The sequence below is a fragment of the Oreochromis aureus genome, linkage group 19, assembly GCF_013358895.1.
Source record: "Oreochromis aureus strain Israel breed Guangdong linkage group 19, ZZ_aureus, whole genome shotgun sequence".
Taxonomy (NCBI): domain Eukaryota; kingdom Metazoa; phylum Chordata; class Actinopteri; order Cichliformes; family Cichlidae; genus Oreochromis; species Oreochromis aureus.
This window is the reverse complement of record NC_052960.1, coordinates 29,753,126-29,767,259: the sequence shown is the minus strand read 5'-3', so window position 1 is coordinate 29,767,259 and position 14,134 is coordinate 29,753,126. Positions and strand designations below refer to the sequence as shown.

General features: G+C 39.8%; 1 pseudogene; it reads left to right on the top strand.

Moving 5' to 3' along the window:
- Positions 1-8,011: 8,011 nt before the first annotated feature.
- Positions 8,012-13,330, top strand: LOC120434745 (annotated as a pseudogene).
- Positions 13,331-14,134: the final 804 nt, after the last annotated feature.

Genomic DNA, 14,134 nt, shown 5'->3' with positions numbered 1-14,134 from the left:
ATGTTGGGGAAACCTGCAGTCAGCCGAGACTGAAGAATCACTTGGATGAGTGACAAAACGTTTCTCCCATTTAAAACGCTAGGTCCAGATGAACAGAATCAACCTTTTGGGACATCAGCATCGTATTTCATCATTAGTTATTGTTAATCTCTGGCTGTCTTCCACATTGTCTCTTTGGTCCAGTCTTCCTTTCTTACCCCCCCAACCAGTCACAACAGATGACTGTACCTCCCTTAGCCTGGCTGTGCTGGAGTTTTCTTCAATTCATTTTAATTTGATTTTATTCGTAATGTCAAATCACAATAACAGTTTCCTCAAGGGGCTTTATGTTGTTAAATAAAGACCCTATAAATTAAGAGAGGAGACCTCCAACAATAAGATGACCCCTTATTAGCTAAGACTTTGGAGACAGTGGGAAGAAAAACTCCCCTTTCAACAGGAAGAAACCAATGGCAGAGCAAGAAATTTAGGGAGGGTTAGACTTTGCTACGACCGGTTGGGGGAAGGGGAGGGGAGGAAGACAAATTAAAGACATCTGCTTTCTGTTAAAAGAGAGTGGGGTTATCTGATTGTTGGGGTTTTCTCTGTAATATTTTAGTGTCTTTACCTTAGACAAAGCATCTTGACGGAACTGATTTTGTGATTTGGTTCTATATAAATTGAATTGAATTGAACTGAAATGAGTTAAATTGAATCAAGGAGAGGAGTTCACCTATCTGTTTTTTTTATTATTATTATTTTGAGTGGGGTAAAAACAGGTGATTGACAGACAGCATCTGTGTGTTGTAGGAAAAATGTTGAGATGAAGATGTTGATTTACTGCTTCTATGTTCCTGCCCTCGTCTTTGGCCAACAGCTTATGATTCTGACCAAAGGAATAAATGGAAATTTGCTTCCTCTGAAAGATGGGTTGAGATGTAGATGAAGTCAGTAATTTGAGAGGGAGATTGTAGAGTCAATACTTCTCATTTAAAGAAGCCAATAGAGGTGGTTTGGGTACCTAGGATGTATCTTGCACACCTCCTAGGTGAGATGTTTTAGGCCTATCCAATCAGAATGTTTCTTTGATGGCCTGGGAAGCCTCAGTATCCCTCCACAACAGCTGGAGGTGATGACCTTGGAAAAGGACATCTGGCATGGTTTGGACTGCTAGAAGTGACATGGTTTCAGATAAGTGCTGGAAAATGAATTGATGGAAGGTCTTTAGATATTAAAAGAGTAGGATCATTCGGAATTCAGTTGCATCCTGCAACTTACATTTTATTTTTTGACATTAATATAGTTTTACTAATAAAAGGTAAACCTGAAATTAGCTACTAGCTACCTTTGGCTGCCTTGGTCACAGAATAGTAACTGTAGGTAGTTAGGTCCCCTGCTATCCAAGGTATGGGTTGGATTTGAATGTGTTTGGGGAGTGTGTGTGGCTGACAGGCACATTTGATGTAATCTTTCCTATTTACTGTTTTAAGGTTACTACTGGATCGGATATCGGAGAGGAATAAAAAATGTAATCCTTTCCGAAGTATTAGAAAATCACCTCACAAAACACCCTACTTGTCGTAACCCAGCTCGGCGCATCTGTGCAGTATGTGTCATTTGATAGAGCGGCTGTTGTCTGTGAGACCTGTCAGCGGTCTGTTGGAGCATTTGGAGCCTTGCTATGTTTCCAAACCGCGGCATTTCATCTCGGCGAAAACTATCCCAGAGAAGTAAAGCAAGTGTGTAAGTTCATCCCTGAATGTTTGCATAGTATTTCCACGTTAAGCTTAACAACTGAAATATGGAGCCACAGCTGGACTGGCCATCAGAGTTCCATATTGAGGTGAAAAGGAAGCGATTTGTCCCGTACTTCAGCTAGAATGGAAAAAGACACAAAGCTGGAGTTATTCTGCGTCTTTACGCTGTCAGCTGCCTCTTCTTCTCTCATTCTCTCCCCCTCCCTCTCCTGTTGCTACTTCTAACATGAAACTGATCAATGATCAGCTGATCGGCTTTTCTGTCGCAAGTGCCTTCTTTCTTGTTCGTTTATCGCCCACTTTACACTAGAAAGAAGAGACCAGCAGATAAACAACAGCAGCACGTTTAAGCTTGATCAGCTGTTGTTAGAATTGATTTAATATTAATTTCTAGTATCAGCTGATGTTTGCTGAAGCCACAGCTGTAAAAGCTGCTGGTGAGAGGGAAACATGAAGATGAAACCAGGAGATGTCCTTACTGAATCATCAGAGCTGAACAGGTGACATGAATGAGTTGAAGTTATGAACTGTTTCTGAGAGACAAATAACACCAGGAACCTTTTCTATGTAGCTGACAGCTGGTAACTGTGCAGGGGCGGGTCTAGCAAAGTTTAGCCAGGGGGCCAGGTAGGGCATTAACAGGGAAAGCGGGGCACAAAGAAATACTTTTGTTTGTTATTTCATTTAAAATGACTAACTTTTAATAAATAATTATCTGAATCTTACAACCAAAGTGGTCATCTGATTAAATGTATAGAAATCCATTATTGTATATAGCAGGGGTCTGAAACGCAAATGAGCCGCGTGCCACTTCTGGCACCGTCATCTCATTGGAGGGCCACTTTAGTGTCCAAGTAGTACAAAAAAACAAACACGAAAACACCCACTAATATTTCCTAAAATGTAATGTTTTGTTTGTTTTATTTAATTCCAAATATTGTGTAACAAGACAAAATTGCAAACATGAACGCAATTTTTTTGTCACTCTTAACTATCTGAAGCCTTTCAGTTTCAGTTTCATTTGTCATATGCAAGTTAGCACAGGGTCAACATTGCAATGAAATGTATTTGACGAGCAGAAGACAGTCACTCAGCAGTATAGTACAGTAGTTTCACTGAACTACCAAATAAACAGCTCTTTCTGGCCAGACACGTGGAAGCACCTTTGCTACAATTTTGTTTGTATTTAACAAAATAAAAATGCAGGCATAAGCGTACACATTAGTTTTCGAAGTGAAAATTTTCTTTCCAAATAAATCTCTCACTGAACTAACACAGCCCTCAACATGTTTGCACTCTCTTGTTACCTCAGCCAGATCCGCGGCTCCGAACTGTGGTAAGGAGACCTCTGGCTAATTCTTTGGGTTCCGTGTCGGGCTCGTAGCCGGGAGCTAGCTTTACTGTCTGGGTCAACTTCGCTAGCGAGAGACAGAAAGAGGCATTGAAAGGCTGCTCCAGCAGAACTTTATTGTTTCGGAGGAAAACACAAACACAGTGTACAGTCGAGTCTTAATAGCTTACTGGGCTCGTCAGGCACTCTTTTTGGCTGCAGTGGTTATTTTCATATTTACATGCTTCCATCTCCCGTTTCTGCTCGGTAGCAGTACTTTTCGACTTTCCTTTTTCTCCCTTCCTCACGCTCACACACACACAGCGGGAGGGGCGGTCCCACACGTTCTCCCTGCAGCAAGGACTACACCGCCCATGAGGCTACAGTCTTAAAGGGCCATGCCTGTAACACTCTGCCGTCGTATTAAATCATTTTTCATATAATAATTTTTAAAAAATATTTTTTCACATCAATATGCGGGCCGCAAGTAGAGGTGACGTGGGCCGCAAATGGCCCGTGGGCCGCTAGTTTGAGACCCCTGGTATATAGTAATTAATATGTCTAATATACTGTACACCCTAGTAAGCTATAGTACTTTTTCCTTTGGTAAGGTACTATCTGTGCAGTCTGCAATTCTGTTGAAGAAAGATGTTGAATCTATATAAATATTGTAGAAAAATAATTGATTGCTGTACATTTGTTTTACACGTGCATTAAATTAAAGTTGATTATGTCGATTAAGCATCATGAGGTGGAGGGTGGGGGGTAGTTCCCCAATATTTTTGCTGGGAGTTGGCAATCCTATTAGTTAGGTTGTTTAATATATCTGCTAAGTGCTCTTTAAGATACCAGAATAGGGAGGATGGTGCAGGTTTAAGTTTATTAGATTGATCAGTTTTGCTGAACTATAAAATATTTTGGGTGCAGTGTATCTTTTGCATACAGGTGTAACAGAGTAGCTTTAGTGTTTTGTTTTGTAAAACTTGAGTATGAACTTATACAAAATGCAGCAAGATATTTATAAAAAACAGTTTTACTGATTACAAAATACACTATATCGGATTCATATCAGTATCGGCGGATATCCAAATTTATGATATCGGTATCGGACATAAAAAAAGTGGTATCGTGCCATCCCTACTACAGATGGGAGGAAACAAAATGAAACACAAGTCAACTAAACGAAACGAAGCACATTTCACTAGCTGGGCCCACGTCCTCATTTTAGGTTAGACAGCGTTTTAGTAGGTAAAGGTGAATGCTTTGACATGAATTGAGCTGCAGTTTGGGGAAGGCCTCGAAGGGGACTGGCGATGGCTCCTGGGCCTGGCAGATCCCCATGTACTAAACAGGAGTGAAGAAGTTAAAGAATAGAGAACAAGAAGGGAGGGAGGGTGGGGCACGTAAACGAGAATGAACAGCTTGCCGAACGGGGGGAACCAATATAGATGACAGCCGGAAGGAGTGTGTTTGGAGGCGTGGTCCTGCTCCTGAAATTCCGATACATAATCTCCACTAAAACTGTGACAAAAATTGTATCAACATATAAATAACATGACCCCCTGGTGCAGTATCCCTAATTTCACCCCCCAGTTGCGGATGATAAAAACCTCAAGGAGGGAAAATAGAAACCCAAGAGAGAGAAGGTATCCATTGATCTTCACAAGTGGAGAAGTCCTCATAGAGGCATCCGTTCCTCTTTACACACAGACAGTTGCTCATAGAGGCATCTGTTAATCTTCACATGAAGAAAAGCCCTCATGGAGGCGTCCGTTGATCCTCAATAGAAGATAATTCAATTCAATTCAATTCAGTTCAGTTTTATTTATATATAGCGGCAAATCACAACAGCAGTCGCCTCAAGGTGCTTTATATTGTACAGTAGATCGTACAGTAATACATACAGAGAAAAACACAACAATCATATGACCCCCTTATGAGCAAGCACTTTGGCGATCTTGGGAAGGAAAAACTCCCTTTTAACAGGAAGAAACCTCCAGCAGAACCAGGCTCAGGGAGGGGCGGGGCCATCTGCTGCGACCAGTTGGGGTGAGAGAAGGAAGACAGGATAAAGACATGCTGTGGAAGAGAGACAGAGATTAATAACAAGTATGATTCAATGCAGAGAGGTCTATTAACACATAGTGAGTGAGAAAGGTGACTGGAAAGGAAAAACTCAATGCATCATGGGAATCCCCAGCAGCCTACGTCTATTGCAGCATAACTAAGGGAGGATTCAGGGTCACCTGGTCCAGCCCTAACTATATGCTTTAGCAAAAAGGAAAGTTTGAAGCCTAATCTTGAAAGTAGAGATAGTGTCTGTCTCCTGAATCCAAACTGGAAGCTGGTTCCACAGAAGAGGAGCCTGAAAACCGAAGGCTCTGCCTCCCATTCTACTTTTAAATACTCTAGGAACAACAAGTAAGCCTGCAGTGTGACAGCGAAGTGCCCTAATAGGGTGATATGGTACTACAAGGTCATTAAGATAAGATGGGGCCTGATTATTTAAGACCTTGTATGTGAGGAGCAGGATTTTGAATTCTGGATTTAACAGGGAGCCAATGAAGGGAAGCCAACACAGGAGAAATCTGCTCTCTCTTTCTAGTCCCTGTCAGTACTCTTGCTGCAGCATTTTGGATTAACTGAAGGCTTTTCGGAGAGTTTGTAGGACTTCCTGATAATAGTGAATTACAGTCGTCCAGCCTGGAAGTAATAAATGCATGAACTAGTTTTTCAGCGTCACTCTGAGACAGGATATTTCTAGTTTTAGAGATGTTACGCAAATGGAAGAAAGCAGTCTTACATATTTGTTTAATATGTGCGTTGAAGGACATATCCTGGTCAAAAATGACTCCAAGGTTCCTCACAGCATTACTGGAGGCCAAGGTAATGCCATCCAGAGTAAGAATCTGGTTAGATACCATATTTCTAAGATTTTCAGGGCCGAGTACAATAACCTCAGTTTGATCTGAATTAAGAAGCAGAAAGTTAGCGGCCATCCAGGTCTTTATGTCTTTAAAACATTCCTGCATCCATCCATCTATTTTCTTCTGCTTATCGGGGCCAGGTCACAGGGACAGCAGTCCAAGCAGAGACGGCCAGACCTCCCTGATGTCTACCTTCTAGATGCCCAAACCACCTCAACTGGCTCCTTTCAATGTGGAGGAGCAGTGGCTCTACTCTGAGCCCCTCCCGCATGGCTGAACTTCTCACCCTATCGCTAAGGGAGAGGCAAGCCACCCTTCGGAGGAAGCCCATTTCCACCTCTTGTATTCGCGATCTCATTCTTTTGGTCACTACCCACAGCTCGTGGCCATAGGTGAGGGTAGGGGCGTAGATCGACCGGTAAATTGAGAGCTTCGCTTTTAAACTCAGCTCTCTCTTCACCACAACTGGTACAGTGTCTGCATCACTGCCGCCGCTGCAGAGCCGCTCCAGAGATGGCTTTTTAAGTAAAGGTGTAACTACAGCCAGCTTGAAGGCCTGTGGTACATAGCCGATTATTAGAGATAGGTTGATCATATTTAAGATTGAAGCATTAATTAATGGCAGGACTTCTTTGAGCAGTTTTGTAGGAATGGGGTCTAAAAGACACGTTGATGGTTTGGAGGAAGTAATTATTGAAGTTAACTCAGAAAGATCAATTGGAGAAAAAGAGTCTAACTTAACATCAATGGTACTAAAAGTAGCTGTAGATAATATTACATCTGTGGGATGAATATGAGTCATTTTTTCTCTAATGATTAAAATTTTATTTGTGAAGAAGTTCATGAAGTCATTACTACACTGTTAGCCTTTGCAATAATTTCCATAGCTTAGTACTGCAAAATCAACAGTAAAAAACTCTAAAGGATGTTAGCAGTTTAGTACTGTAATTTGCAAGTAATTGTGGGAAAATTCCATGAAATTACATTATTTTTACGGTAACTCACCGTACTCATGGAAACAGCTGTAAAATACAGCAAATGTAACAATTGGTGATGTTACTGAGATTATACTATTACACCATCGGGATTTCTGTTGTTTTCTACTGTAGATCTAAGAGTAATTACCTAAATCCTCATTCAGAGTGTATTACCATAAAATGCAATTCATTGTGAGAGTAGTATCACATGTAAACTACAATATACAGCATCATTTTTAACTTAAGGAGTAAGTTGCAGCTACACTAACTTGAAGTATACTTGAAGTATTTGAAGTATAACTGAAGTATTCCAAGAAGTACAACGAAATACCCAGCAAGCATTGCAGTGCTTTAACTGTAAAATTAAAACAACTATGAAACAAATAATTGATGTTTTAAACAAGAATTTGTCACAAATTCTTGTGTAATGTCTTTTACCTTCTGAACAGAGTAAGTGGGATAAAAAAAAAAATGTTTAAACCGTGAGTGAAAACGGTTAATAGTTAATAAACCTCAACTCTCAAATCATTTTCTCACCTGTTTGCAATATAATTCTGGTACGTGAACTATGAGTGTAGTTCTCTGCAAAGGAAGCTTTCTGATAGTTTGAACTATTATCTGACTGTCTGGGGAATGGAGTGATTTGTTACATGTGAAAAATATGTTTCAACTGGATTTTAATTACTATGTTTCAACCAGAAGTAAGCCAAATATAAACTAAAAAGTAAATCAATAGTATACTTGTAAGTTTAGTATTGTGTTAGAGTAGAGTATATTTTAAGTATACTCTTATAGACTGGAAAGGACATTATGCTAGTACAGTTATAGTGAACAAAAAGTACATCCAAAAGTTCATTTCAAGTATACTTCTATATACTAAAACGGGCGCCAATGTAGGTAACGTATACTTAGACTGATTTCCTTTCTATATGTTACATTTAGAGTAATGTTTAAAAGTTACTTCGTTTAGCAGGGTGTAGCTTTTTTTTCTTCTTATTCTTTTTTATACTAGAACTTCATTTTTTCTGTATAAGGTGGTACTTTTAAGACACCTCTGCCTAACTACAGTGAACTAACCAGAAGTCTCGGAATATGCTCTGGTGGTCATTTTACACAAGTTCAGGTGTCACATCCATGAAACCTACACCACTAACCAGCATCAGTCCTACAACTTCACTCTCAAATTTAATAAATTCTGGGACAAGCAGAAACTGTATTTTTAGCGGTGCATTTTGTGGCAGGCCAGACTGCTATAAAATGCACTCTCCTTGTAGCACCACTTCGTCTTGGTTCAGAAGAGATGTCCTGGATATACATGATAATGTAACACGGGTGTTTTTGTTTGTTCATGTTTAGCGCGTTGGGTTGTGTTTTTAAAGCAAATGTTACGTTTTTAAAGCGTGTTAAGTGACAGGTGTGTGTAGCACTGGTTACACATCTCAATGGGAGAGCAATAGTCGAGACCACACCTTTACCTGACGTACAACGTGACGTATGGCGCACACTTTCAAAACAACAATGGCGGATAGAAGATATTGATCGAGGCGGCTAATGCTCCTTTCGCTGGTTGCCAACCACCATTAAATAACAAGAAGAAGAAAATATTGATCTGCTTTTCTTAGTTTTGCACGTTTAAGACACAGTTCAAACTCAAACAAAGCTGCAAAGCAGGAGAACAACATGGCCATCAACTATTCTGTGCCACAGATCCAGTTCGCTGCAGCACACAGTGATGATGAGATGGTGGAAGAACAACAGAGACAATTTACGGACCGTTAACATGTGCAACTTAGAAGTAGTCAGAGGTAACTGGATGGAGTTCAGTCAGGTTAAATGCAAGGTTGATTGGATTATATCTGAAGATCGTATGCTATTCATGACAACTCTACTAGACACCAAATTTCTCGTCCATGAGGGAGTATCTCAAAAGTACATGAAACAACTAAACTTAACACTTTTTCCCTAAAACGGACTGACATGGGAAACATTAAAGTTGGATTGACACCAGCTAATCAGTCTGAAGGTAAGTGTTTTTTCACTTATTCGAGAGAAGTCAGAAATGCGTTCTTATTACTGTTTGTTTTGACTTTTAAGCTACCCAGCCAGGTTATTTTCATTCAAATGCTAAGACAAAATATCAATATCTATGAATGTGGAGATTCAAAAGACTAGTTAGGTAATAGTTCCCGATGGATTTATGAGACTTGATAGAAACTCGGACGTTTGCAACAGGCGAATCGGTGAACTACCGAGGTTGCGCTCTGTACGGTGCGGAGTGCTGACCAAGTCATCTTAAACCCATTAAAGCGTCGAGCTCAAATATCTTTTCATTTTTGTGCACTGCTCTCTTGTCTTTTGTCAGCACACATTTTCTGTTTATTGAAGCCTTTTGTTAATAATTTTGATCATGTAAAAACTGGGAATTGGTCCCTATTGACAATACTCTTATTTTTCTTTCTTTTCTTTTTTTTTTTTGCATTGCATATGTCATTTAGGAAAGGTAATTGGTCATTGAACTTTTTGCAACTATATGTATTTGTAAATTTTGTGGCTTCCGTGCACACAAATTTATATTGTTCAGTTTGCATGTTAAAAGCCACAAACATGTAGCTAACTATAGGCTTTCTTGTGGAACTGAGAACTGTCCTGCCACTTTCAGAACATTTTCTGCCTTTCATTCACATATGCATAGGAATCACAGAACAAGAAGGGAGACCACTGAGGAGAAGTTCTATGAGTTCACGGGTGACCTCAGCTGTCAAGTTCCTGGATGTGGGTATGTTGCACAAAACTTTACAACTCTGTGCCCATCTCAGATTTCACATCAAAGATGGGAAAAAAGTATTATGTCCATTTGAAGATCGCTCTAAATACTTCAGTGTCCGAACATCATTTTCCAGCCGTATTTCTCGAAAACGTAAGTAGACAGTTCAGCAGTCAAGGGCAACAAGAAATTGGGGAATTTGCCATAATACAAGGACAGGACACAGTTAATCTATTAGAAGACAGTTGGCTTTGTGTAATTTAAAAATGCAGGCTAAAATGCTCTTACCAACCAGCACTATACAGAGCATCATAGAGGAATTTCAGGATCTTCTCAGCTGTGGAATGCACAATGTTCTTGCAATACTGTCTAACAAACTGTCTTCATTTAATATCCCATAAGCAGAAGTGGACAAAATCAATCAAGAACTTTTTTCATAGAGGACTATATATATCTGAGACACAGTAGGTTTCCTGACAAAGCTTTAAAAGCAAAACATCACTATTTGTTACATTATGCAGAGCTTATCCTTCACTTTGGACCACTCATTCGTTTGTGCACCCTTTGGTTTGAGAGCAAGCACTCAGTATTTCAAAGCATGTACAAGTTCAGTCTTGCATAACTTTGTCAACTTATGCAAGACTGAACGGCATCAGTTACTGCAGTCCTACCTCTCAGTGGGCCAAATGTTTCCACCTATAGTTCAAATGATTGGAGAAACAAGTGATTAGAATCATCATCTTTACAACGCTCTCATTCAAGAAGCTGTGGCAAACTCTGGATGTGTCAGCAGTTGTCTACAAAGGTACCAAGTATGTCAAAGGCTATGTTTCCATTGTAGATGACACTGATGATGGCTTGGTTTTTGGGAAGATAGCTGTTATACTTGTTAACGATTCTGAATTGTACTTTGTGCTCGAGTTGCATCACTCAGTACTCCTCATTGACCTTGAACTTCACTGCTTGCGTTGCCCTACAGAAAGAAGAGTGTGTGTAAATGACAGTCTGATGGATTATTACCCACCACCACTTTATAACATGGCAGGCCTTTTTGTTGTCTCCCTACACCATTCAGTTTCCTCTTAATTCTCTTTCAGGGATGGAAATTGAAGAGGAACTCACAAGCCTCCTGCCGACACTAGACAGAGAGAAAATAATCTGCATTGTAGAACATCGTTATTGGTGTACAACAAAAAAGTAAGTGTTTGTGGAGGCGGAAGATCTCAAATCCTTTCTCACACCAATTCAAATACGTAAACTACTTCTTGCATTTAAAGGAGGTTTGTGTAGGTTCTGTACAACTCACAGACTCATAGACTTGAGTCTATGATTTGAAGGTCACTCATAGACTCATATGTCACTGATTAGCTTGATTAGCTTTTTTTTTTCTCTTCACCATACTACACATGTACTTTGACAGTATAATATTGAAGAGCGTTTTGGGGCTCACATTGTCTGGTAGATACTTAACACGGAAAACATAAACAAAAGTAGACACTAAATCTAACACCATTAACCTGTCATTGGTAGTGGTACAACTAAGGGTTTGAAATTGTGACATACTGTAAAATATATTGACTCAAGGTCTTTTCAATGCAAGACCTTGAGTTTGTAGTTCTTTGCAGTCCTGGGATTGCTTCTTTTCATCTTCAGACAAGGTCCCCAAAACTGCCTTGCCGTTACTACTCAATCCTAATTGAAGGGTTCATCTTTTAGTGAGGACATATTTGTTGACATAGTAGCTTTTTAAGGTAGCTTTTCCAATGATCTTTATTTATTTATTTGTTTAGATGGCAACAGACCAGAGAACCTGAATGACACCATTACTCTGGAGCCTTGCCCTGCTGCATCAGCTGAAACATCAAGCCATCCACCTCACCCCTCCTCCTCCACGTCCACCACTATGTACAACCATTACTCCAGCTCTTGGTCTCACACTTACAGATTCCTTGGGAAAGATTTCCACTCCGACTGTCGCATGCAATCACAAGAGGAGACAGTATGGTTAGAATTGTTGTGGAGGCCATGCAAGTTCACTGCAGGAACCCTAAACGTGCATTTTGTGAAGAAGTTGCTAAAATCATTGTAAACAGATACCCTCAAACATTTGCAGATTTTACTGAAAAGGGAGAAAGACTGGGTTGTGGACATTATTCACTACTGAGAAGCATCAAATCTAGAGTTGAACATGTTAATCGAGATAATACAACACATAGACTTCGTCAAACAAAGAGAACCAGGAATGAGGAAGACTACAGTCCCAACAGTAATGCAACCTCACCCAAAAAAGTTAGATGCCTTGTTGATAGCTATGGTTGTATAAATTGGCAGCCAGTTGAACTTCCTGAGGGGAAACGCCAGCTTCTTTAGAGGAAAAGAAGCACATCTTGTTAACAATTTTAATTCACAAGGACCTGGAGCTGTGGAGAGACCTGATGTGGATGACTTCATGTGCCTCACATATATTTCTCAGCAGCAGCTTATCAACAGTTGTCCCTCACTTTCAGTAGCTGAAATTCAGGAGCAGTGGCCATTCTTGTTTACTCGGAAAGGTCTTTCGAACCACTTTTACAAACTCATAGGCATCGATATCAGTGAGCGCTTAAGTCAGGCCCTCATAACCAAAGGCAGAAGGATTATTAACTATTTCTCCAGCCAGAAGCTCAAATGGAACCTTGGTATAAGGACACTCATCCAGCAGATAGAAAGTGAGGGAGTTTTGACCAACAACAAGGTTGGCACAGCAGCCATACTTCTCATGATGAAGTATTACAAGGAAGATGAAGACTCCCTCTTTGTCTTAGCAGATGTAAGCTTTTTTTTCATACAGCTCTATGTTTAATGCTGTTGCTTGCTGTCCTGTTTTTGTTTTGTTTTTTGTTACATAAAATGTCTTGGTCCTTTTTCTGGCAGGAAACATCTACCAGGATGTCCCTTGAAGCAGAGAGCAACCTGCCAATCACTCCAAGGCTGATTATGCTTGGTAAGAAGTCATTTATGAAATAGAGCTGATTAGACCATATTACAATTTCTGTTTGGCACAGGAGCTTTTCGTGGACACAGGTATCCAGTCTCTGTTTTGTTACCTCACATTTCTGTAATTTCCTTTATAAACCAAGGTTGTTGGACATGTGTCTCAGTGAACCCAGCAAGGTAACAATATCAAATTTCACATTACATATTACTGATCAACATGGTAGTCTAGCTACACCAACAGCAGAAATACTGAAGTCAATACTGTAAAGTTTAACAGCAGAACAAACTATAAACTCCAAAATAACCATACAGTTGATTCATCTCCGGTAATTTAATTGGGCTGACTCTTTGTTAGGTGTGTTTAATGTGCAGAATAATTCCCAATTATGTACAATTCAAATATGTTAAAACGGACTTATGTACATAAGGCCATTAATAATTAACTGTACATAGCTATTTGCTTTTTGATTATCTAGACAGTGTGAAGAAGTGAAGTATTGAAATTATTTTATGTTGCATAATGACAACATGTTGCCCCTATACATACAGGACAAAGTTCAATGACCGCCACCTGCTGGATGGTGAGTGCAGAGGGGCGTGTAATTGTTGAGCTGGACAAAGAGAACATCTTTGCTGATGCGATGTCTTCTTTGGTTCATTCTATGTATTGAACGTGGAATTCCAGGAGTCAGCGTGTGCAACATTGGAACTAATTCAGAGGTATGTTTGAACAGTTAGCTAATAGTGATAGATGATGAATAAATTATCCCTAAGTAACTCAACTTATTTCAAATCACAACTCAATGTTACTGTATGTTACTATTTATTATGGCATGTTTTAAGGTTTTTTGTAAGGATAAACCCTGAAGAGGGAACAAAATGTATCTCCAAGGTTGGGACAAGCAGAAGGACTGGGACCACTGTGAAGTGAAAGGTTGTTCACATTAACCCTCATGTCACAACTTTCCTCCAGCAACTTACTGAATTTGAGTAGAAAACTTCAAATTAGGTAACTGTTTTTGCCATTTTTAGTGAATTTCTTGTATAATTTAAGTGACCAATGTGTTGTTACCTGTGTTTCCACAGATGATCCATGGCCCATGCTTTCTGGACATTTACACAAGACGAACAACAAAGAAGACAAGCTCTCTCGCCATCTTGCAAGATGCTGTCTCTGTCCAATAGGTTTTTTGAGTGCAACAGTTTTGATTCTTTTTTCCTTCTTTTACCCGTTTGTTAAAAATTATTTCAGCTACTTACACTTTAATTGTCACATGTATTGGCTCACCCTACAAATCAATGAACTCAGTCCACAAAGCAAGGTCAGGGTTCAGTGCAGGTCAGTCAAGTTCCTTCACACCACACACGCTCATCCATGTCCTTGTGGACCCTGCTTTGTGCATTGATTTGGTGGTGTGAGCCAG